The sequence below is a fragment of the Podarcis bocagei genome, assembly GCF_964188305.1.
Source record: "Podarcis bocagei genome assembly, chromosome: 10".
Lineage (NCBI taxonomy): Eukaryota > Metazoa > Chordata > Lepidosauria > Squamata > Lacertidae > Podarcis > Podarcis bocagei.
Window position 1 is genome coordinate 35,813,651 of NC_138135.1, and position 23,353 is coordinate 35,837,003.

A 23,353-nucleotide genomic window follows, 5' to 3' on the forward strand; every position below is an offset into this window, starting at 1 on the left:
GAACCAGAGCAGCACATGGAAGCGCTGTTTACCTTCCCACCAGATCGGTACCTATTTATCTACTTGCATTTCATGCTTTCAAACTGCTAGGTTGGCAGGAGCAGGGATCGAGCAACGGGAGCTCACCCCGTCGCGGGGATTCAAACAGCCAGCCTTCTGATCTGCAAGCCTTAGGCTCTATGGTTTAACCCACAGCGCCACCCGAGTTCCTAATTTAATACTGAGTAGTTGATACCTATTAATATAAATTAGAGTTGCTATTAACCCCGGTAAAACCTGAGTTAACAACCACTTGGCCAACCCTGTCTCTTGCAAGTGCCCCACTCAACTTACATGTCTTTAAAATGCCACTGCTTGTAATATGCCGTGTCAACTATTAGGGGTTAAATAGCTCAGCTAATAGTGTACAGATAAAAATCAGTTAGGCTGAAATGGTTCTGAGTAAAGATAAGTTCTGTCCTGAGAAGCTATTAGAAGTATTTCCCTTAATGTAGGTTCCAATGCTAGATTGGTTGAAAAATACTGCAGAACTGATGTATTGCTTTCATTTGTCATACTTTCCCCCTTCTGGTATTTCTTGTAACTAAGAGGTGTGGCACTTTAGAAGCAGAGGGGTGGGGAGGGGGAAGCAGGGCAGAAGGTTGGGACTTACATGACAAATTCTATCATGAAAGTTATTTGGGTAAACTTCATACATTGTTCCCAGTGCTAGGATTCGGCCCTGGACATATGCGGTAGGATATTAATACAGAAACTCCACCCCTGCAAAAGCACCATACACCATAGCATAGTCCAGGCTTCCTCAACCTCGCCCCTCCGGATGTTTTTGGCCTACAACTCCCATGATCCCTAGCTAGCATTTCCAGTGGTCAGGGATGATGGGAACTGCAGTCTCAAAACATCTGGAGGGCCGAGGTTGAGGAAGCCTGGCATAGTCTTTCAGTTCCTGTTATCACCTTTTATTGCCACTGGGATGCTGCATGAAGAATAGTTAAGCAACAGTGCCTGCAGTCTTAACCAATCTACTTTGAAGTAAACTATGTGTGTGGGATTAGAACTGCAGCCTTTGTGAGCCTGCTGTAGAATTGTGGAGTAGATCCCCCTTTCCCTGCATTAAGTATAGTCAAGGTATAAAGCTGGCTCCACTTTTCGATGGAGGTTACTATGAGATTTGAAGTCATAATCTAATGTTGGTTTCACATGTGAACCCCAGTTAATGCTAACTGCAGTTAAAACCTATTGTCAGTGCTTCCCTTAAGGCGGGAGGGAATAATCTATTTACTCCTGAAAGGGCAGAGGTTTGGGAAGGGAAAGTTTGGCCCTACAGCTCTCCTTTAGCCAAGATAATGAGGGATCCTGTGTGATATCTGTGCTGGCTCGCCGCTCTGCTCTATGTTACACACACATTAAGTAATTTTGTGGTGGCAGCACTGATGGCAGTGAAGCCACTGCTTTAATATCCCAGAGGGATGTAGTTGGCAGAAGGACTTCTGGGTGCCATTGGCTAAGCCTTTCCTATTGGAGCCCTGCCTTCCATTTCTGTCACTTTGATAGTTGTGCGGAGGAGGGAAGCTAATCAAGAGCAGCTTTTTTCACATCTGCATGAGAAGTTGCACCAGCCCAAATTCCTTATCCTGTGCAAATGCAAAGGGTATGGGGGAGCACTTTCTTTCTTTGAACTTTTTACCACAGGTTGATCTTAGATAGGGGTAAACAAAAGGACCTAGGGAGGGATGATAATAAAAAAGCAAAGCTTTCGAAAGGAGAAAGCAGGAGGAGGATACATGACATTTTGGTGGGCAAAGTCCCCAAACTGATGGGTATTATTATTGTCTGATATACAATGGGGAAAAAGATCACAAATATACAACTGAACAGACTTTGAGGCAAAAGACTTGCAAAGAGAGGCCTGAATAGTACAAGTACATCCTTACATTCTGAAAGACAATTTAGAATTAGATTTACTTAGTGTGTATGGGATGTTATTTATCAGTCATTGCAGGGGGCATATCTCAGTTCTTGATTTGTGACCCTCAGATGGTCTGAAAGCAAGGGAGTCTAATTTGTGTTCCTCCAGAAGTTGCTGAGCTCTATCTCCCTTCAACCCCCAGATAGCATAGGCAATAGTCAGGAATGATAGGAGCTAGAGGGCTGCAAATTAGCCATCCCTGTGTTAAAGAATGCTCATGTCTATGACTTGTTAGCCATTTCTACTAGGAAGGGTGTAGAGAGTACAAGACTATTTGCACCTCTCACTGTATAGAAGAGGGAATTTTTGAATGATAAGCTACATTTGCTGCAATTCTCTCTTCTAAACAACTATTAAGGCTGGGGTCCTGTTCTCATCTGATCACCCTGTTACCAAATGCGGGTCAGGACTCAGGAATAGTTTTCCTGGTTTTGCTGTACATTGAAGTTTAACATCTTGGAAGCCCTTTTATCCCAGTACATTAGTTAAAGTAGATATCACAGTGGTTTCTGCTGTAATTTTGTTCGATGTGTATTTATGCACTAATTGATTGGAGCACTTACTGAGATAGACCCAGGGCGAGTACATTACATTTTCCCTTTCCTGGACGAGACTCACTTTCTGCGACAACTGAGATGGCTTTTATCTTTTACTTTATTTTGTAAATGTTTTACATTTTTAATTCCAGACTTATAGAAATTGCCAGATCTATTAACTTTTTAAATTTAATTGCAGTTTGAAATTGTGTTGGTATGTTCTGCAAAATAAATGCCCATGATTAAAGCAAAGAGTGAAATAGGCTCTCAGGTTCAGTTCAAGAGTGCCCAACTACTCTGTTTGATAGACTCCAGTTATGGCATTTACAAAGGTGTAGCTTTTCTTCTATGCATTCTTCATATTGTTATAACTGCAAAAACAACAAAATTATGTTTCCCACTACCATTCAATATAGAATAAGGTCTGTAATTAATAGCTCTGTGATTATGCTGTTTTTTAGCTGGGGCAGTTTCTTGGTATTCCTGCTCCTTTGTTTGTTTGTTGGGACTGACCTTTCCCTTTCCTTTCCTTTTGTTTTGCTTTTGAAGCAACCTTCCAGTAGATTTGCTAGTCAACACAAATAATTATGGACTTTTCATTCTCATTACAGAATTATTAAATGTTTAATTTGGGCATTGCATTTTAATAACATAGAACTACACAAATTTAGTCATCCATCCAACATCTTTGAAATCTCAGCGAGCGAATCACACTGAGCCTTCAGAAATACCACTGTGGGCAGAGACATAAGTGAATGTACCACTAACTTTTTTAAAAAAGGGCAAGGTCCAATTATTTGTATTAGTCATTAAGAACAGATCATGAAGTAATGGGTTTCAGATGAGGTGGGAAGCACATAGACAACACATAAGATTAAACAGTTACAGGAAGAATATGTGAGGTTGATAGAGCTACATCTTCTGGTGATATTTAATGTTAGAACTGGATGCCCTGGTACCCAATTACAGCTCAGCTCTCTTGTATGTTTTCCTTGGTGGACATGGAAATTGAACATAATAATAGAGTGGGGGCCTGTAACAGTGAAATCCATCACTAGGAGAAGCATCTCTAACAATGACAGTAAGTTGATCAATATAGGAAACATCAGGGGTTGAACTGTCTGATAAACTAAAATAACTTGCCTGTTTGATGTCACTCAGTATTGCTTCTCGAACTGTATTAACCATCAACTGGATAACCTCTTCACATATGGTTTTGCATAAGCATGATGACTGACCAGAGCCTTTGCCTCCATACTGATTTATGTGAGCACACAGGAAGGGATCAGCTCTGGCAATTAATTCAAGCAATCCAAGAACATTACTATTGCTTGGTGAACCAAATATTTCATTGTCTCCCCTAAATGCCAAGCCACATTCTGCCAAAAGGGAAATCACTGCAATAACTCGCTGAAGTACGTGCCTCCAGTAATCCTGCTCTGCTTTGATTTGCTGTCAGAGTTTTGATGTGAGCATTTGACCACACTTTATTGTTAAGTATGTTAGCAGAGAGTTCATATGATTTTTAGAATTTTTGTGGGTTTGAAAAAGAAAATTGTGATGTCAATCATTAAATCCAATAGAAGCTAAAGCTGTAGTTGAGGTAGTTTGGTTACAGAAAAGTTTGCACCAAAACAGGAGACTTTTCCTTCTTTTGGAGAATACACTAGCCATTATCAAGGGTAGGTTTCTCCATTTACTTTGGTGGAATAGAATAAATTCTTTGAACAGAACCAGGCTTGGTTTTTGCATGTTTGTTTCAAAGTGGTAAAAGCTGCAGCTGAGTGCTGACATTCCAATGGAGCTTTCTCAATCCAGAATGATATTTCCTTGTTATTTGATGTGAACTGCAAACCTGATTTCTCTGAAATCACTAGTAGCGTGTGCAGTTGGTATTTTTGTGTCTGCAATGCAAGGTTTTTTGCTGAGATCATCTGCTTTGTTTTCCAATTCTTTAAGACAGTAATGCGCTTGAACTGCTTCTTTTGGTGTAACTGTCTCGTGGCATGTTCCTTCAATGCCTTGTGTTAATTCTTTGGTTGTAGGTCCTGTCACTTCATTCACACTTTTCTCCAGAAGTTTCTTTACTTGTAGTTACTGACAACAGTTCTCTGTGAAGTTCTTAGGAGGCCGCATTCTGTATATAAACTGGTTGTTCTACAGTCTGCTCAGACTGGTCACTGTAGTTACTTGATTTTCTTCTTTTTGTAAACATAAATGTATCTGAGGGTTTATGTAGGGCTGTTTCTGCCTGCTGTACAAAGCCATATGACGTGATTGGCTTTAAACTTTTGAGTACTTCCTTCTGTTGTTTTTTTTTTGCTTTCTTTTACCAGTACCACTTCCATATCGTTTATTCACCATTTTCATAAAAAGTCAGAATTAAATATTGTGATTCACAGTGATATAAAAGCATCTTCATGTGTTCTCAAAATGCATGCTATAATGGAAGACAGTGATCTGAACTCTTGTAATGCTTCATTGCTGACTTTAAAGCTGCTCAGAATCAAATGATAAAGCCTCCACGAACTTTACTAAACAGTAAATACACGCTAGTGTAACTGTCATACGTCAAGTGTTTAATGTTACCAAGCAACTGGGCCTAGATAAATCTGCCTGTTAAAAAAAAAAGGGCAAGAGGCCAAGCCCCCCTTAGATTATGAGGCCCTGGGCTGCAGCCTGCTCAGCCCGTATGTAAATCTGGGGCTGGTTCTTGTGCTGAGGCGCTGCTGGCATGTTTTCCCCGGCATCCGCTTGGTCACTGTGAGAACAGGATGCTGGAGTAGAAGGGCCATTGGCCTGATCCAGTAGGCTCTTCTTATGTTCTTGTGCACATAACAGAAAATCAACTTGTATTCAGTCACTGCATTTTGCTTAGAAATGCCTTTGCAATGCACTGTAGCAGAAGGAATACACACAGCAACACATCAGATGAATAGTTGTATGCATTTACAGTATAAAACAAATCCAAGAACTTGCATACATGTGCCCATTTTCTAGTTTTGGCTCTAATTGGGGGGGTGTCATTGGTTACTGCTTTCCATGGTCTATGGATGCCAGGGGAAATTCTCCTGTGATAGATGTGGTTATTGGAAACATCTGAGAATGATAATGTCCCCAAGGGAAAGCCTAATGAAAGTGACAAGATGACACATCTGTTCTTTTGGTCTTGCACTTCACTTGTTTACATTCTTTGTACAAACTGAAGCTGAAATTAATCTGCAATTCACAATGACTACAAAAAGGGGGGTGGAAGAGGGAAAAGAAAAAAGAAAGTGGAACATAATGGAACTTGGAATATCAGTGAATCAAGCAACACACCATATACATTCTGCTTATATCAGCATAGGAATTTTCCCAGTCTGCATTTGGAAATGCTGGGCAGTCTTGAGGAAAATCTTCTGAAGTCATATGAAAATGGGAAAAGTTGTATTTATGAGTAAGCTACAATCTTGGGTTTGCCTAAAGCGCTAATGATTAGAAGAGAGTTTCAAGACCATATGTCTGAGAAAGAGACTGTCAGTGTGGCATTTTGGAAGTAATGGCTGCCTAGGCTGTATGTCAAAATTGCTGTTAGTTTCTGAAACAACCTCATACCTCTCATGCATATGGCAGCTGTGTCAGGAGCGATAGTGCATTTTTAAATATATCAGATGAGAATAGGTGAGTTCTTAGAAATGAAAGAGTACACTCTTATAAAATATGATTTTAAAATTTATCATAGTGCTCAATCAAAATAATAATGCTGACCCAAAGCCCACTTTGATTGCAAAGCTTTCCACTTTAGTGATGCCAAACTAGAGTTTTTCTAGATTTCAACTCCTGTATGGCTTGACATATGTTTATATTTTACGTAGGCATTTATTCACTTGCAAGCATGTGTACCAAGTATAAGATCATTTTGAACATCTGGAAGGCATGTGATATGGTTCATACATAAACAAGCTTGGTTCTATTTTGGAAATATGTATTTTACCTTATACTGATCCAGACCACTTGTACAGTTAACCCAGTACTGTCTAATCTACTGTTTTAGGCAGCAACACTCTAAGGTCTTAGGCAGATGTGTCCAGATCTGTTCCCAAATATCCTTTAACTGGAGTCATCTCAGGAGCATACCTAGGGGTTGACCAGGTTGGCCCTTGTCAAGGGTGCAGGCGTGTGTGTGTGCAAAAAGCCCTCCACTCTGGCTTCCAGGTGATGGGATGGGGGTGGAGGGCAGCTCCTTGCCCAGGGTGTAGTACTAGTAGTATTAGTATTATTATTATTATTATTAGTAGTAGTAGTAGTAGTAATAATAATAATAATAATTTATTATTTATACCCCGTCCTTCTGGCTGGGTTTCCACAGCCACTCTGGGCAGCTTCTAACAAAAGATAAAAAATGCATTAAAACATCAGTCATAAAAATTTGTCTAAACAGGGCTGCCTTCAGATGTCTTCTAAACGTCAGATAGTTGTTTATTTCTTTGACATCTGATGGGAGGGCATTCCACAGGGATGCAAGGGAGCCTAGGAAGCCTCTGGTCCATCTACCTGCAATACACATGCTATATATTAATGAGCCAGAATCCTTCTGATAGGGCAGTTAATTTTTGATTCTCTCATTTTCAAATGTAGGTTCCAGTACAGTTCTCAGTTAGACATAGTGCTTGCTATAGAGTCCAGTATTGGCAGTGTTAAAGTTCAGAATTGTGGTGTTGAGAGAATATGACTCCTCCACTTTGGAGCTTTCCAGCTGGTTATGAAGTCCAATTATCCAAACAGTTCAGTTTCGGCTTGTACTTAACTTTCCTGGCACTGGCCCTACTGCCTTCCACACAGCTGCCCTGTCTCAATGAAACATACTTTTTGGTGACAATGAAAAAGGTTGCTGCCCTGGCCTTTGTTAAGGTCTTTGATCCTTGAAATTTTGGGACTCAGAGTCCTAGTGCTGTGTTTCAGAGCCTAATGAAGGCCACACAACAGAATCTGTCCTCATCACTGCCACCAAATTGTCAGTGGAAAAGTGAAGGAGATAGTGGAGGTGGGTGAGAGTTGGGAAGTGCACATGGCAGTGCAAGAGGTGAGATCTCTAGACCTTGCTGTGTTCATGCTCCTGATTGGCATTAGGAAATTTCACTGCAGAATGCGCCTGAGCTTAAAATTAACTTTCAAACCTGTTCCTAACTAACCTCAATTTATTTTTAATTTTAAAAATTATATCCCTGCCCTTCTTCCCAGATGAACCCAGAGCAGCAAACAAGTGATAAAACAATAAAGCATCTTAAAAGCAATTGCAATACTGATGCAGACTGAGAAAGATCTCAAAATACAAGGCTTGTTGAAAGAGGAAGGTATTCAGTAAGCACTCAAAGCTGGACAAACACACTCTCAGCCACAAGTACCTCTTGGATATTCAGCAATGCCAGATCAAGCAGCATACCCAAGCTGCAAACCGGTACTTCAGAGGAAGTGCAATCCTTCAACCAATATGTGGAGACCCATAGGTGGGTCACAAAGCCACACCAGGTAGGCTGTGGCAAAGCTGTCATCACCATTCAAATCCTTTAGCTGAGCCTGCAGACTTTTATACCCCTTTAGCTTGTTTTAGGGAAGCCCATGTTGATTTGAGTCTGGGGAAGCTTTCTCATCATTCAAGTATGCCTATGACAGGAAGAAATGATAGCCATGCAATCCAGCTCTACTAGGTATAATCTCTTGGAGCTACTACTTTCCCCACTTCTGGGGAAATTACCATGTTGAAGCATCTTGGATAATTTTGGTTTTCCCATAAACTAGACAATTACATTGTGTCTAAAAGGAAAGTCAGTTTATGCAAAGCAGAAAACTATGACTGTGGAAACAGTGTTGCATTGGGATTTCTAATAACCATTCCAATACTGTATCAGTTCATTTAGCAAGGACTAATTCAAATGTCAGATTACTATGTCAAATTAAGTCTATTAAGTTCTGTCCTGTTTATGTGCATGCATAAAATTAGACAGTGTTCTGCATGGAACTTTTGGACAATGGGCTGCTCACCCCTGAACTTGAGATAGCAACAAAGGGCACATTTATTGGAAAGTGTGAATTTGACTAGAGAGTGTGCATATTGTTCAGAGAGTGTACAAAAACCTGTTGAAATATGCAAGTTCCCCAAGGCCTATTGGAGAGTATATATAACATGGGTGTCAAACACAAGGCCCGCGGGCCGAATCTGGCCCGCCAGACCTCGTCATGTGGCCCGTGTAGCTGCCTCCGGCCGCCAGCCTTCACCTTTTATTCTCGCTTTTTTGTTTTTACGCAAGAAAGCCGCCTCTTCAGCGCATGCGCGGCAGCCTACAAGCGAGAGAACGTCTGCCGTCTAGCGGCGCCGGCCGTTCTACACAGGAAACCTCCACTTGTTACAGATACAACTGGCCCTTTGAGGGTGACCAAACTGCTGATGCGGCCCCCGATGAATTTGAGTTTGACACCCCTGATATATAATGATTGAAAAATGTGTACACAGTTTCTTCTTAATGGATAGGTTATTCATGCATTATCCATGAGGTATGGTGAATGCATACAGTGGCTGGTTGTTATGCACGTTACCCCTACCAAACATATCATGGTGGGGAAATTGCAGCCTGTGGGTCTAATTAGGCCTGCCACAACTGCCAGTTGGTCCACAAGGCAGCTTCCCACAAACCATGGCTACTTGCTCCACTGCATTGTAGGGCGTTGGACTAGATGTCCCTTGGGATCCCTTCCAACTCTACAACTCTATGATTCTATGATATTTTCTTTGCAAGCAGGGCTCCCATTCAGCTCTGATTGGTACTCCAATAGGATCCATGGCACTAGGGAGCTCCCTAGAGGAGGTGCTTTGGGTTTAAAGCACTGGAGTAAGTGCTCTGCATCCAAACCACTTCTTCTGGAGATAGGGAAATGAAGTTCCACTTAGAAAAAAAGCGCTCAGTTCAGAAACAGAGCGGTTTTTCTCCTTTCCAGAGCAAGGCTCTTCGAAGGCACTCTTTGATTGACGCTGGGTTGGTGATTGGATTGGTGCTGTAACTTCCAATCAGCTGATCGGCAGTTACCACCTTTGAACTTTGACAGATGTCAACCACTAGATGTCATTACAGTAGGATCACAACTTATGCAGATTTCACTTGCCCTGTTGCAGTTTTAAGCATGTGGTGGCTAGTCAGCTGCAATCATTCAAATTAAATGCATGCAAGGCAGAGGGCTTAAAACCTCTTTTTTTCCCTGGGTTTTCCTGGCACAGAAGGAGCTTTTAAGCTTTCTACTTGCTTACTGGGCTCTGAGAGATTATTGCTTGGGCTGTCAAGGCCATCGCAAGATCTTGCACCAATTCTAGAAGGTAAAATTTCTTACGGGGGGTGCAGTTCCGAGGGGTTGTTTTGCCTATATGTAGTTTTGACTTTACATGTCAAACATCCCCTCCCCCCGCTGCTACCCCTCTGTAATCTGGCGATTGACAGATTGGTGGTCTCACCTACCGGTCAAAGTTGGCTTTGTGCGGGTTGGGGATTTTGGAATCTGGCACCTTGTCTGGATCCAGTTCCTCATCACCATCCCACTGGTCAGTACAGGCTGCATTTTAAAAATACAAATATGTTCCTTAGTGCATTAGTAATCTGTCTTTTTCCCCAGTGTAAGGATTATAAAGATATGAAGTGTCACATTTTCTGATTTTTCAAGTAATTGGTTCCTTGAGCCACGGGCTGGTGTAGTACTGTGGATGAGAAGTGGCCCTCCTATCTCCAGTAACAGGAATAAAAGTGCTCACTTACCATACTATGCTGTTGTAAGGATAACAACTACGGTAGATAATGCATGTGAAGTACTTTGCATAATTTAAAGTACTACACGCATATTAAGTACTATGTGTGTAAAAATCTTAGTTTTATCCCTGCTGAGAAATTCAAGAGTGGTCTGTAGCAGCAAAAGCAACCAAGTGTCTTGTGGTGGTAGCCTTTAGATTCACCCTGTATGTCCTTGTCCCGCTGCTTCATTGTTGGTCATTTCCTATAGTTCATCTTTCTGTGATTGTGGTGTTTCTTCCTTGCCTTTATTCACTATTCCTGCCTTTTCTGTCTGAACCAGGCAAACATAGTGGTTGCTTTCTATAAGACTTAACCTTGTCCAGCTAGAAGAGTTTCTCTTCTCAACACACAGATGATGCCAGCTGGACACAAAGCCCATTGCTGCTGTAAAAATAATGTGGAGGGGCAGCAAAACACACCCTTGTAGGTCTTTCTAAATTCCCAAACTGCAATTCAGCTACTCTCATTGAAGTCCCATTAATTTCAGTAGAAATAGTGAGATTTCAGTTGTGAAGGATGGGAGCCAAACTGAGTAAAAGAATAGCTTTGAAGTTCAAAGTGCACCATGAGAATAAGCAAGATAAGGGTGTTAGAGAGGAGGTTTTCATTCAGAGCTAACAGTTAAATGAGTCTTGATGTGTATGCAGATGAGCTAAGCTGCAGCTCATATATTTGCTTTAAGCGCTTTGGCTTCATACTAGGTATGTTGGAGGGTGTTTTAAAATCACTGACTTACACACCATTGCATCATGTCTTTCTCCCTGCTTTGCAGCAGCATTCTTTGCATTTGAAACTGTGTGTGTTGAAGTGTTATTTATGTTTATATTGACAGTTTTGAGCTTTTGGAAACTTTGTTTAAAAAGCAAGCATTTGCTAATGAAAACGCCATGTATACTATAGTAGTCTGCAGTGTAACTTGGGGGATATTTTATTATGAACATGGCATGTACTCAGGACTAGGCTTGTTACTCAGAAGGATTCCTCAAGTTGATAGTTTGATTCAATTTGGGATACTGGATTCTGATTCCAGCTTAGACCCAATTCACTTAGAAGTGAGAACACATCTTTATCAAACATATTAAATGACTCTTTAGTTATTGCATGCCCACCCTTTTATGTTATCCAGTCTCCCCTGAAATAGTTGGCTGGTTCTTGTGTAAAAATAGTCACCATCTCTCCCCACCCCTCCCCACGATAAAAAGCCAGACTAAATAGGCTCATGTGGAATTTGCAGGATACCTGAGTGAGAGGGAAATGAGCTGGATTTTACCCTGATTCCTGAGGCTTTTCATCTTAAACGGTCCTATGTGATCATGGACTATGGAAACATTTGGACATTTTAATACCGGTGCCTTTGCCTACTCTGAGAATCTGGATGTAGAAATAATTAATTCAGTCGCTTGACAGCTAGTTGTGATGATGTCAAGGTTTCTATGCATGTGAAGCTACAAAGTTACCTTGGAAGTGACCTCATCTGTTCATCATTTATAAACACAATATATATGAGGTGATATTGCTCTGTACATCACAGAGGACATAAGAGACCAACAAGCTAGGAATCCAAAAAGGGACAGACTTCTCCACAGAATCACTGTGACTAGTAATGCTGGGCTCCAAGAGTAGTTTAGTACTGGGAACATATAATTATCCCACTGTCCAAAAAGCACAGGGTGATCTTGAGATGGGAAATGAAATCAAAGGAGGCATCCAGAGGAGGAAATGCTGTAGTAATGGGTGATTTCAATTACCCTAACATAGAATGGGTGCTTGTGTGTGCCAGTCACTGCAAAGAGGTAAAGTGTCCAGATACCCATAATGGCTGTTCCCCTTGACTATTTATCAGGGATCTGAGATGTGGTGATACTGGATTTAATTAGAAGTGGTTCCCAAGAGCAGAAGTGGGATGTATATGATGCTGTTGAACTGATTGGGGACAGTGACCATAGTGCTATCAAACTCAACATATATGTAAATGGATAATTGCCAAGGAAATCCAACAGCGTCACACTGACCAGAAATGGACATTGTGGTCATGAAGATTTTCACTTAGTGTGCAGCAGCTGTGTGAAAGAGGCAAATTCCACATTAGAGATCATTAGGTAAGGGATTGATAATAAAACTGCCAATATTATAACGCTGTTGTACAAATCCATGGTGTGACCACTGTTGGAATACTGTGTACAGTTCTAGCAGCTAAGCTTAAAAAAATAATATTATTACACACTACCTCAATTTCTGATTGGCCAGAGAATCCAGGGGTTCCAATTGTTTACCCAAGATTCAGTTTCCTTGGGATAAAGGTCAGCAGAGGCTTCAGTGTCTTTAAGATATATAGTTATACTGTGTGTGTGTGTGTGTGTGTGTGTGTGTGTGTGTATAGTTTTGTTTACACCTATACACTGCACATAGGATGGAAGGGCTCACAACATTAACACTCCTATAGATTTGGCTTCCCATTAGGTTTCCAGGGGTGCCCAAAGCCACAGATTATGTTCAGCACGGAGCAAGGCATGTCTCTCCCTCCAGCTCCCAGTTTGCACACAACTCTTACAGTTGTTCTCCTACATACCAGCCAGGACAAGATTATCAGTGGCATGGCTTTGTTGTTCTATCTTCACTTTTGGAAGCAAGATGCCTCTGAATACCAGTTGCTGGAGAACACAAGAAGGAAAAGTTGCTGTTGCACTTGGGTCCTGGCTGTGGTCTTCCTGTTGGCACCTGGACACTGTGAAAACAAGATGTTGGACTTGATGGACCTTTGACCTGATCCAGCAGAGCTCTTTATGTCCAATAAACTTCCAGCTCCTTAAGGATTTAGTTGATTGAAGCAATTTCCCTTCTTAGCAGTTGAAGCTGGAAAACTGAGCAAAAGTGTTTTTTTTTAAAAAGTAATTTTAATCTCTAGACATAGCAGTCTGATAGGCTGCTGATAGGCTCTTTAGATGGTTATGTGAATTATCTGTATTGGCAGGGGCACAGATGACCTTTGAGGTTTCCCCCTACTCTGATTCTACTTCAAAAGGTGGTCAGTCAGGCCTGCTATGTTTGGCAGTCTTCTTGCTTACTCTGTTGAGTGAGGTTCTGGACTTCTGTCCCAAAGTCCTGCCCTCATAGCTAAGAGGTAACAGATAGGTGTGAGGCAGCCTAATACAAAGTGACAAAGGAGAGCACTTTTTTTTTGCAGCTTATTTAACTTCCATAGGCTGTAAATTCCTTTTGATATCCCAGAAAAGCCTAGAGTATGATGGACTAAAGGAAATGGTCAATAAATCTCCATGCACAAGCAGTAGAGATGCCTGGGATAGGAGATTAAGTGAATTAACAGTGCTTTATCTTTGCTGGGGTGAGTAGAAGAATTATGATGGAATCTGTCATGTCTCAGTAGACTTTGCCTTAGGCACTACCCTGCCTTTCCATACCTTTTAGTGGGACAATGTAAGAATATGAACTGGTGAGGAAATAACCACATAGTGTAACCCTCTGCAGATTTACTTGGAAGTAGACGCTACCATATTCACTGGGGTTTATTCCCTGCTTTTAAAAATTATCGGCTTAAGATGTGTATGGAAAACTGAAGTTAGGGCTTGGATAGACAGGGCGACAATTTCCAAGCCTTCTCTCATAATGGCTCATAAATGATTAAAGCTCTGTAGTCACTAGGGGGAGAAATTTAGCAGTTTCTTCACATGCTGGTCTTCACACTGAAATGGAATAAGCGCTGTCTGGAAAGGTGTATATGAATGATTACAGGCACAGGCAAACTCGGCCCTCCAGATGTTTTGAGACTACAATTCCCGCCATCCCTGACCACTGGTCCTGTTAGCTAAGGATGATGGGAGTTGTAGTCCCAAAACATCTGGAGGGCCGAGTTTGCTTATGCCTGGACTAGTCATATATTTTTAGCCTCTCTTAATAGCTACACATATCGCCTCAGTTTTCCAGTTGGCAGCAATAGTTCACCAGTGCCTGAAATGCTGGGCTTAAGATTTCTAAGGGTATCTTGGACTCACCAAGCACTTACCAACAGAAACAACGCACACATTGGGTTCCCTAATGTATAAAAAGGTTGTGCTTGGCAATATGAAAATGTTTCCTCATTTTATTTGTAACATTTTATTTTTATCTCATACTTCTTAGAGAGAGTTAGAATAAACACTGTTCTCTTGGGGAGGTGTGGTTGGGGGCCAGTTGGCCCTACTGACTTTTATTATCAATCAAGCCCCCATTCCAGGCAATATGTAGAAGGGAGGGTGCGCACACACACACAGAAAGCACAGATCATTGTACCAACATACTATGTATTTTGATAATATCAAAGGGGGCAAAAGAAAAAGACCTTACTTATATCAATGGTCCATTTGTTAGGCCAATCATCATCTTCATTCATTCTGTTGGCTATTCAGCAGCTGCACACCTTTGTGGTGCAGACCCAGCAATGCAGGAAGAGCCTGGGGTTGGTCTTCTCATAAATTGGAACTCAGTGGTCCACCCCTCCATGAGTCACAGTACACATGTACTGTGCACTTATGAGATCACCTTGCTCCACATGTGCCCACTTGACCTCTCTGATCAGCGGAACTAGCACTACTACAGGTGCCACATAATACCTGCTCTTCATTTGTAAGAACTTGACCATTTAGTGTGGCAGCACCTGCCCTTTGGAACTCCCTGCCAATTCAGATCAGGCAGGTGCCTTCACCTCTTTTTGGTGGGCGCCTGCAAAAACATTCTTGTTTAGACAAGCCTACCTGGATGCTTAAGAGAGTTGAGATAATTTCAATTTGTTTTGGTATTTTAACCTTAGTATGTTTTAAAGTACAGTTGTGGCTTTTTCTTGATCTTACTGCTTTATATTTTTGTAGAAATCACTCTGAGGATGGTTTTTTTACAATCAAGTGGCATATAAATTTTATGAAATAAATAATAAGATTGTAGCACTGCCTCATACTTAGGGCTTCATGGCACGCTTGCCAAAAACGTTGGTTACTACTACTACTGACTTGGAGTATAAGAAGTTGCAGAGAAATCTAGCAGTTGCTGTTAATAATGGCCCACAAATAAGCATGTAAGCTAATAAAGGATTGGAGACTATGTATGTAGTATCTGATTTATATATTACCTCTATGGCGTAGTTGTCTTTTCAAGGGACTGCTTTGCACATGAGGAAATAAATGACGTGATTTGAGTGGAATCAAAATAGCGATGCACAAATTATACATAAGTCCCTTATCATCTTCCTACTAAGGAACAGTTTCCCCTTGAAGGGAAACTATCCTTTTACAGCGTTGGTCAGTGAAGATGGAATGCAACAGCTATGCTATCATTCTTTGCCTAATAATCTTTTCTATTTCTCCACCCCCGGCCCATTACAGCCTTTCCATTTATTTGTATTTTTATCTCAGTGGATAGAATTTGTATGGAAAGCTTAACTTGATTCATATGCATTCTTAACTTTCTTTGGGTTTCCTGTTTCAACTACCTGCCTCCCCTTCCCTTCGTTCTGCCACTTTTTGCCTTATTCAGCAAAGAGAAGCAATTTTAACCCTGGGATCATGGTGGAATTCCCTTGGGTGTTGTTATCACCTCAGACTTCTTCAGAGATAAGCACTTAAGAGAACACCCATGGGACTGCAGAGATGAAAAGCAGAATTGATTGAAAGGATTTGAGGGTCTCTCTCGATAGAAACTTGATCCTTAAGCAGCGAAGGAGGAAGTTAAACACTCTGGCTGATTTGTCAATGTTAGGATGGATGCAGCAGGGGCTCCATCTGTGCCGCTTAGGAATTCCCAGGGCTGTAGCCAAATACAGGGAGGAGTGTGCAGAATGAAGGCAAACCCAAGGAGGAATTGCTTCATATATGTATTATGGGCATCCTGGAAATGGAAGTCCTGCTCCTTTGGCCCCTAGTCATACTGTGATTCACATTCTTCCTCCTCCAATCAGTCATGGTACTGTTTTAGCCTCGGAACAACTAAGAGAGATTAGGCTGAGACTTGCCCCATGCTGCCCACTGATCTTCAGAGCTGAGCAGGAATGTGAACCTGAATTTTCCATGTTCCAAGTCCAACACTTAATGGCAACATGTAAGTGATGGCAGAGGTCAGAGGGTGACTACTCCTTTGCATGATTCCCCCCCGGATAGTAGAATCATAGAATAGTAGAGTTGGAAGGGACCCCAAGGGTCATCTAGCCCAACCCCGTACAATGCAGGAATCTCAGCTAAAGCATCCATGGCCATCCAACCTCTGCTTAAAAACTTCCAAGCAAGGAGAGTCCACCACCTCCTGAAGAAGTCTGTTCCACTGTTAAATAGCTGTTACCATCAGAAAGTTCTTCCTGATGTTTAGTTAGAATCTCCTTTGTTATAATTTGAATCCATTTTGGTTTGGGCCCTGCCCGCTGTAGCAACAGTAAGGAAGCTTGCTTCATCATTCATGTGAAAGGCCTTTATGTATTTGAATATGGCTATCATATATCCTCTCAGGTTCTTCTTTTCCAGGCTCAACATACTCAACTCCCTCCACTGTCCTTCATAAGGCTTGATTTCCATAGTGCCACCTCTTTCCCCCCTGCCACCATCTTTCTTGCCACGGCTTGCCCACCCCCCGCTCTCTCCCCCCTTTGCTTCTTCCGCCACTGCTTCCCGCGGCTGCAGGCACAGCTTCCCCGAGGTGCTTTGGTGTGACATCTCACTACTATAAAACAATGTGCTCAACATGCAAGCCTAATAGTTAGCATTTTCCTATACCCTTTTGGAGAGATGAGCTATTGCTGTAGCTGCCTTGCCAATATGCTTGTCCATCTTAGTGTCAATGGAGAGGTTGCTTGTTATGCATATTGGTGGCACCCAGGTAGACAAAATCATCTACTATCTCAAGTGTGTGGTCACCAATGCTGATGCACAGAGTGCTGGCAAAATCCTGACTCAAGATGTTGGTCTTTGTCAGACTGATGGTAAGGCTGAACTCCATGTGGGCTTGGGCAAAATGGTTGATAAGACTATGTAGAGCTTCCACAGAGTGTGCAGGCAAGGCTGCATCATCTGCAAGCAACATCTTTTGGATAAGGGCCCACCATACTTCTGTCGTGGCATGGAGATGTTCTAGGTTAAACGGACCCCCATAGCTCCTTGAATGGATGTACACACTGTTTTAAATTGAGCTGAAGGCATTTGAGAGCAGCAGGGAGAAGAATATGCCAAAAAGAGAAGGCCTATTTCACACCACGCTTTATAGGGAAGGCATCCGAGGATGAGCTATCATACCGGGTGGTGCAACACATGTTCTTGTGGAAGGACACAATAATCTTGTGGAGCTTAGGTGGGCCTTCTTTCTTATCGAGCAGTGTGAGGACTCCTTTTGGGCTGACGAGGTCAAAGGCCTTCATCAGGTCTATGAAAGCGATGTACAAGGGATGTCTCTGCTCTTGGCATTTCTCCTGCAGCTGATGCAGTGAGAAAATCATGTAGGCTGTTGACCTCTGAGCTCTAAAGCCACATTCTGACTTGGGATAAAGCCTGCCATTGCGGCTGGCTTTCAGCACTTCTGTTGGGATTGTCTCTTGTCTTGGGGCTTTACCGCACGTATGGGAGTTGATGCTGTTCTTCAGCTCATTAAGGTTGAGAGGGAGGGAGATCCAGCTCTTCCAAGACAGGTAGAGTCTGGATGCTGTCAACTGCTGAATCAGCAACCATGTTTTGGGGAAGAACAGTTCATGATAGTGCTCTGCTCATCGGTTCATCTGCTTGCTGCAGTCTGTGCTGATTTTCGTGAAGTAGTTTTGCTGACTGTTGATCCAAAGGCTTTCTTCATGCATTCATACATTTTGTGAGTGAAGAACATGTTTGTGATGTGGAGGCAGTGATACGAGCAGCCTTTGTCCGTTTTTGTTCATGCTGGCGGTACCAAAGTGACCTATGCAGTAGTCCCATGTGTGACACTTGCCCCCAACTCTGGCATTGAAATCTCCCAGCAGGGCTAGGTGTCTGCAAGCTCAGACCCTCCTGACAGCTTGGTTTAGTTCTTCATAGAACTTGTCCATTGTTCGTATGTCAGAGCACATGGTGGGAGTGTAGATGCTCAAGATGTTAACTGGATGATGTGGTTGAGAGGCAGAGGAAGAACAAGTGTTCTGAGCCCTCTGTTGGCAGTTCTATTGCAGACGGAAGAGAGTTCCTACACCATGAATACATGGTTCTTCTCGACACCCTCTTTGCCCCAAAAGGCGTAGTTCTTCTATTGAAGGTTGCCATTAGAAGTGAGTCTGGTTTCCTGTAGAGCACTTAGGTAAATATTGAGCATTTTCAGCTCACAGTCAATAAAGGCCATCTTCCGTGAGTCATTGACCTGCAGCAGGTCGGTGGACAAGCTAGGACACATGGCCCTGATGTTTCAGCTTGCTAGGCGCAAGAGGGTTTGTTTCTGTTCTTTTTTGTCTCGTCTAGTAGTTTGGTCCACTTGTTGAGTCATACTCTGAGCTCCAAGCACCCATTGAAGCAGACAGACAGTGACGGATCAGCATTTTTTACCTTTTTCTAATTTCTCCTGAGCCCTGGGAAAAGGCATCACTTGATGAATAGTCTTGAAAGACTGTGAATAGCATGTTGGTTATTTTTAGAGAAGTAATTAATTCTAAGGGGGAGGGGGGAACTCGCCCCAAACTTTCTGTTTTTCTCTCTGTGCCTGTATCTACATAGGGACTTAGCTGCCATTCCAAGCAACTCTGTAAATAGAAAAAACATTTAACAGGGTATGTAGTGAAACTTAATACAGTTGCAAGCAATCTCACAAATATGATACAAAAATGGATCTCTGCATTGACTAACACTACGGCACCAGCCTCATTTTCATGTCCCAAGTGAGAAGCAGAGTGAGAAGTAATTAGAGAAAAGAAAAAAATGGGTAAAGGAGGTTTCCCTTTAAATCTAAAAAAAGAAACCCCAAAAGCTTCAGTCTCATTCAGTGATATGCCCTTGGTGTTGTGAGTGCTCAGCACTGCTTTTCACAAGTGCTGATGCATAATTCAACTTTAATTTTTAGTGATGTGGTCGGTATACTGGGGGGTGGGTGAGCTCTCTTGTGGGGGGGGGGCACACACACTATGTGTTTAAAGCAGGCTATGCCGTGGACCCATTTGCTAGCTAACAAATTTTATTAGGAGGGGGAAAGAAAGTTGGTACTTCCTTTTAGTAAAGCAGAGAGGGAGAGTGAAAATGTGAAAATGCTTTTATTGAAAATGTGAAGTATCATATTTTTATCTTTTCTATAAATGTATCCACAAACTTGGATACCTTAAATTAATATTGTGGTTCTGAGTTAAAATGGTTGATCGGGTTTGTGCAATAGGTTGTTGAAATCTAACAATCCATTTATGTGCAGTATACGTATTATAGTAATTCTAGCAGTGCACTTAAGAGGGCACCTACAGATCGCTAAGTAAAGGATCTGATAACAAGCACACAATCATACCTGGTATTTTTAAAAGTGACAGGAATATAATCTGGAGGGGATAATTGGCTAAAGTATTTATGCTTTTAATTTATTAACATTTTGTGATTTTTAAAAATACACATAGGGATCAAACCCATAAAATATTTTGAACAATGTTAACAAATAATCAAGTGTTCAGAAGTCTGCTCAGTAAACTGACTAATTGGCTATAGACTTGTCATCCTACTTCGTTAATGTTGTATTTTCAGTTAAAGTTATTAGACTGCTGCCTTCCTAAATGATCGGGACACTATAGGGGCTTAAGGATGTTATCAGTTTGAGTAACTGAGTTAAATACAGAATAAGTGAACCAGGAAGATAGAAAGGCACAAATCATACAAAAGTATATATTAACAATTAGGTAGATTAATGGTTAAAAGTCCCTAGATAGAAAGCAGAATTAATTATATTCTGTGGCCTAACTGCAAGCATTGCAAAGCAAAGCAGAGCACTCATGCTTACAAATTAAATTTAGTGAGGACATCTTTGATTTTAAAATGAGGCCCTGCAATGTAAAGTGTCATCAGTAATAGTATGTTATATCTGCACTATTTAATGAGCATGCTTATATCAAGAGCAGATTAACATTTCTAGCAATCTAGGAGGCTATCCACTTTAAAGAACTTAACATGGATTATATAATTCTCTATCTTAATACTATGGTTTTATACCCAATGTTGGATAGGCGGTGGTCATCATAATGCTGAGTAGCATTCCTGTCCATAGATTTTGTAAAAATATTGATTGCATTTCCACCTGAATCATTCATCTTAAAAGTCCAAAAACAGACAAATTGAAGTTAGCGTTGGCATACCAGGAAAATTCTGCATATGTTAATCATCTCTAAACATTCTAAAATACATTGTCATGCTATTGGGTTCTTCCCAAATGATTTACGTTCTGAAAGAATAATAGAATTGCAGAGTTGGAAGGGCCTCTGAGGGTCATCTAGTCAAACCCCTGTAATGCAGGAATCTCAACTAACTCATACATGACAGATGTCTACTGTCATGGGAGAAATTATTCCACGACAAAACGGTTTTGTATTAAAAGGAATACTAGAGTATAGGCCAGTGCTCCTAACTTGCAGCAGAACTAGAGTTGCATCAGCAGTTGTATCCATCTGAAGTATAAATGGTGCTGCTGTGCAAAACCCAAAGTCTGGGATTAGAGTATTGCACGCTAAATAAAGAGTTATTTAATCTCTGTATTTTACTCTTATGGCAAAAAAGCAGTTCTTGGGTCAGGCATTTGGTAGGAAGTAGAGAAGAAAGACAGGGATTTCATGGAAGACACAGCACAGTGGACCATTCATTAGTGATGGAAGTCCAAGCACTGGAACATTTCTAGTTCCCAGATAAGAATGCAGGAGTACAAAGTACAACTGCCATTGATCTTTTCTTTATTTATTTTACAGTATTTATTTATTCATAGTTTTTGGACTTAGATTATATTTTAAGTTTTTAGATTATATTATATTGTTGTTTTGGCCTTCCAGTCATGACTTGGTAATGCAGAATGGAGGATTTTTTTTCCTGGGCAAGACCATTATTTTTAATAGCATTTTTTTTTTGTTTGCACCATTGTTTCTCCATCCTTGACCTTGCTTAATAGAAGATTCCCCCCCCCCCATCCTTTCTATCACAGTCCACTGCTACAGCTTTTAGCATCATCCTCTTAATGGGAATAAGCCCTGGAACTCAATGGTAGCAATGACAACAAAGCAGCATTAGTGATTTATTGGGAGACTGGATGCAATGGATCTCTCTCTGTTTTCCGGTATGTTGGCCAAGCTTGAAAGAGGAGATGTGTGCACAGTAGATGATTCTGCAAGGATCTGAGACCCGGATCTGCCAGGGAGGAAAAATATCCAATACATTTTTGGCTTTCTGGTGTATCCTGGGTTATGTTAACCATGGACATAAACATCATAATTTAAAAAATAATTGAAAACATGTTTCTCTAAATATAAAACAAAGGTTGATGTGAATTGATGGCAGTTTTAGAAATAATATGTCCCAAAGTACCATGACTATCCTTCTCTCTTCCATTTGTGACATTTTTAAAGAAACACCGATCACAAGAATTTAGGGCAATAGGATGCAACAAACAAAAACAATTGCATTTATGCCAATTACTGAGTAGGTGTCTCATTTGCACTTCAGATGTTAACATTTCTGCTTTTTAAAATGTAACCAGTTTTGAAAGTCGTATAGCTGAACACAATGAAGACACTGAATTCATTTCAGATGATTATTAGAATTCAGGATCCATTTAAAGATGTACATAAATATGAGCTGATTTGAAAATTAAATATAAACGATTGGAGCGCAAAACATTTTGTTACCCTTGCCCAGATGGATGCTGAATTTTGAGATGCAACAAATTAGCTGGGAAGGTTGGCTCCCCAGGTGAAATATTCACTGGCTTCCCAGCAATATCTAGTCCCAACGTTGCATTGATACAATAAATGACAGCAGCTTCCCCATCAGATTAAATATTTAGGAATGATAGGTAGTGGCATGTTACTCCTGACAGTATCCTTTACACATTAGGTGCTCTCAATGCTTTGGAAGTATTTAGCCACAGCCTGAAAAGTAACTGCACCTTTCTAACATTGGGTCACCCCTCTCTTATCAATTTCTCTCCAGACCAGAGATTGCTTTTATCCCACTTAACTATTCTTCTGTTCTTCTTGGCTGCTTATGCATGTGCATGTCATGCATTAACCAGTTTGCCGCATGTTCAAACTAAACCTGGACTGACTAGAGTGTAGTGGAAGAGCAGCAAATCCTAGTTGCGTGTTAATGAACCCAACAGAGAAGCAAAAGTAAGGCACTATCAGCTATGGAGCACAGAACTCCTGAAGCACATTTCATTTCTTTTCCTCTTTGTGTGGAGGCTTTTGCTCAGCAGTTTCCTTCCAGGGTGTGCCACTCAGGTATTCTCAGGTAATAAATGAAGGCACAACCAAACATGTATCCTTTTAAGTTTCAAATTTCTGTCAAAAGAGAAGCATGTGACTGAGCTTTATCATATATGTATGTACCTATTCATCGCCCCTTTGACTGTGTGAGCTAGTTGCCAGCGAATTCAGTTTAACCTGTTTCTATGCAACTTACTGCCTTAGGGTATGTACAGATGTACATAATTTTAGCAATGACGCTACTGTAGAAATGTGCTCACTACATTTTTAGACAGATGTATAACCTTTTCCTTTGGATCAAGCTCAGCAGAACCCTGTTTTACCTTATTGGAACAGAAATATAGAGCTGATTGGCCAGCTCTGTGACTATTCAATAGCATTTCCCAACTACCATTGGAACAGTGTGACATTTGAAACAAAGGGATTTTTTTTATAAACAACAGCAACAACAAAGTGCTAAACAAACATTTGAATGAATAAGCATGTGAAGCCCATAAATGAAATTAAATAGACAATCCAACTAGAGCAAGGGTAAAGAGGAAGAACTCACTCACAACCACTTGCATTTGCAGGTACATCTGTATGCATCTTTGATTACATCCATGGCAAGAAAATTATT

General features: G+C 41.1%; 1 protein-coding gene and 1 long non-coding RNA gene across 16 annotated transcripts in view; one reads left to right on the forward strand and one right to left on the reverse strand.

Moving 5' to 3' along the window:
* The window catches only part of GRIN2B (glutamate ionotropic receptor NMDA type subunit 2B), a 295,203-nt gene that overhangs the window by 51,890 nt on the left and 219,960 nt on the right, over positions 1 to 23,353 (forward strand). The window contains exon 1 of one of the 15 annotated variants that reach the window (XM_081209479.1): positions 22,652 to 22,759. The exons of the other annotated variants lie outside the window; for them this stretch is intronic. The gene's annotated coding sequence lies outside the window, so the exon portion shown is untranslated. Of the gene's footprint in view, positions 1 to 22,651; positions 22,760 to 23,353 lie in introns of those variants that run through there. 15 annotated transcript variants of the gene reach the window in all.
* The window catches only part of LOC308595458, a 60,276-nt gene continuing 58,455 nt past the window's right edge, over positions 21,533 to 23,353 (reverse strand). The window contains exon 3 of the long non-coding RNA XR_014012036.1: positions 21,533 to 21,658. This is a non-coding gene — a long non-coding RNA (uncharacterized lncRNA). The remainder of the gene's footprint in view (positions 21,659 to 23,353) is intronic.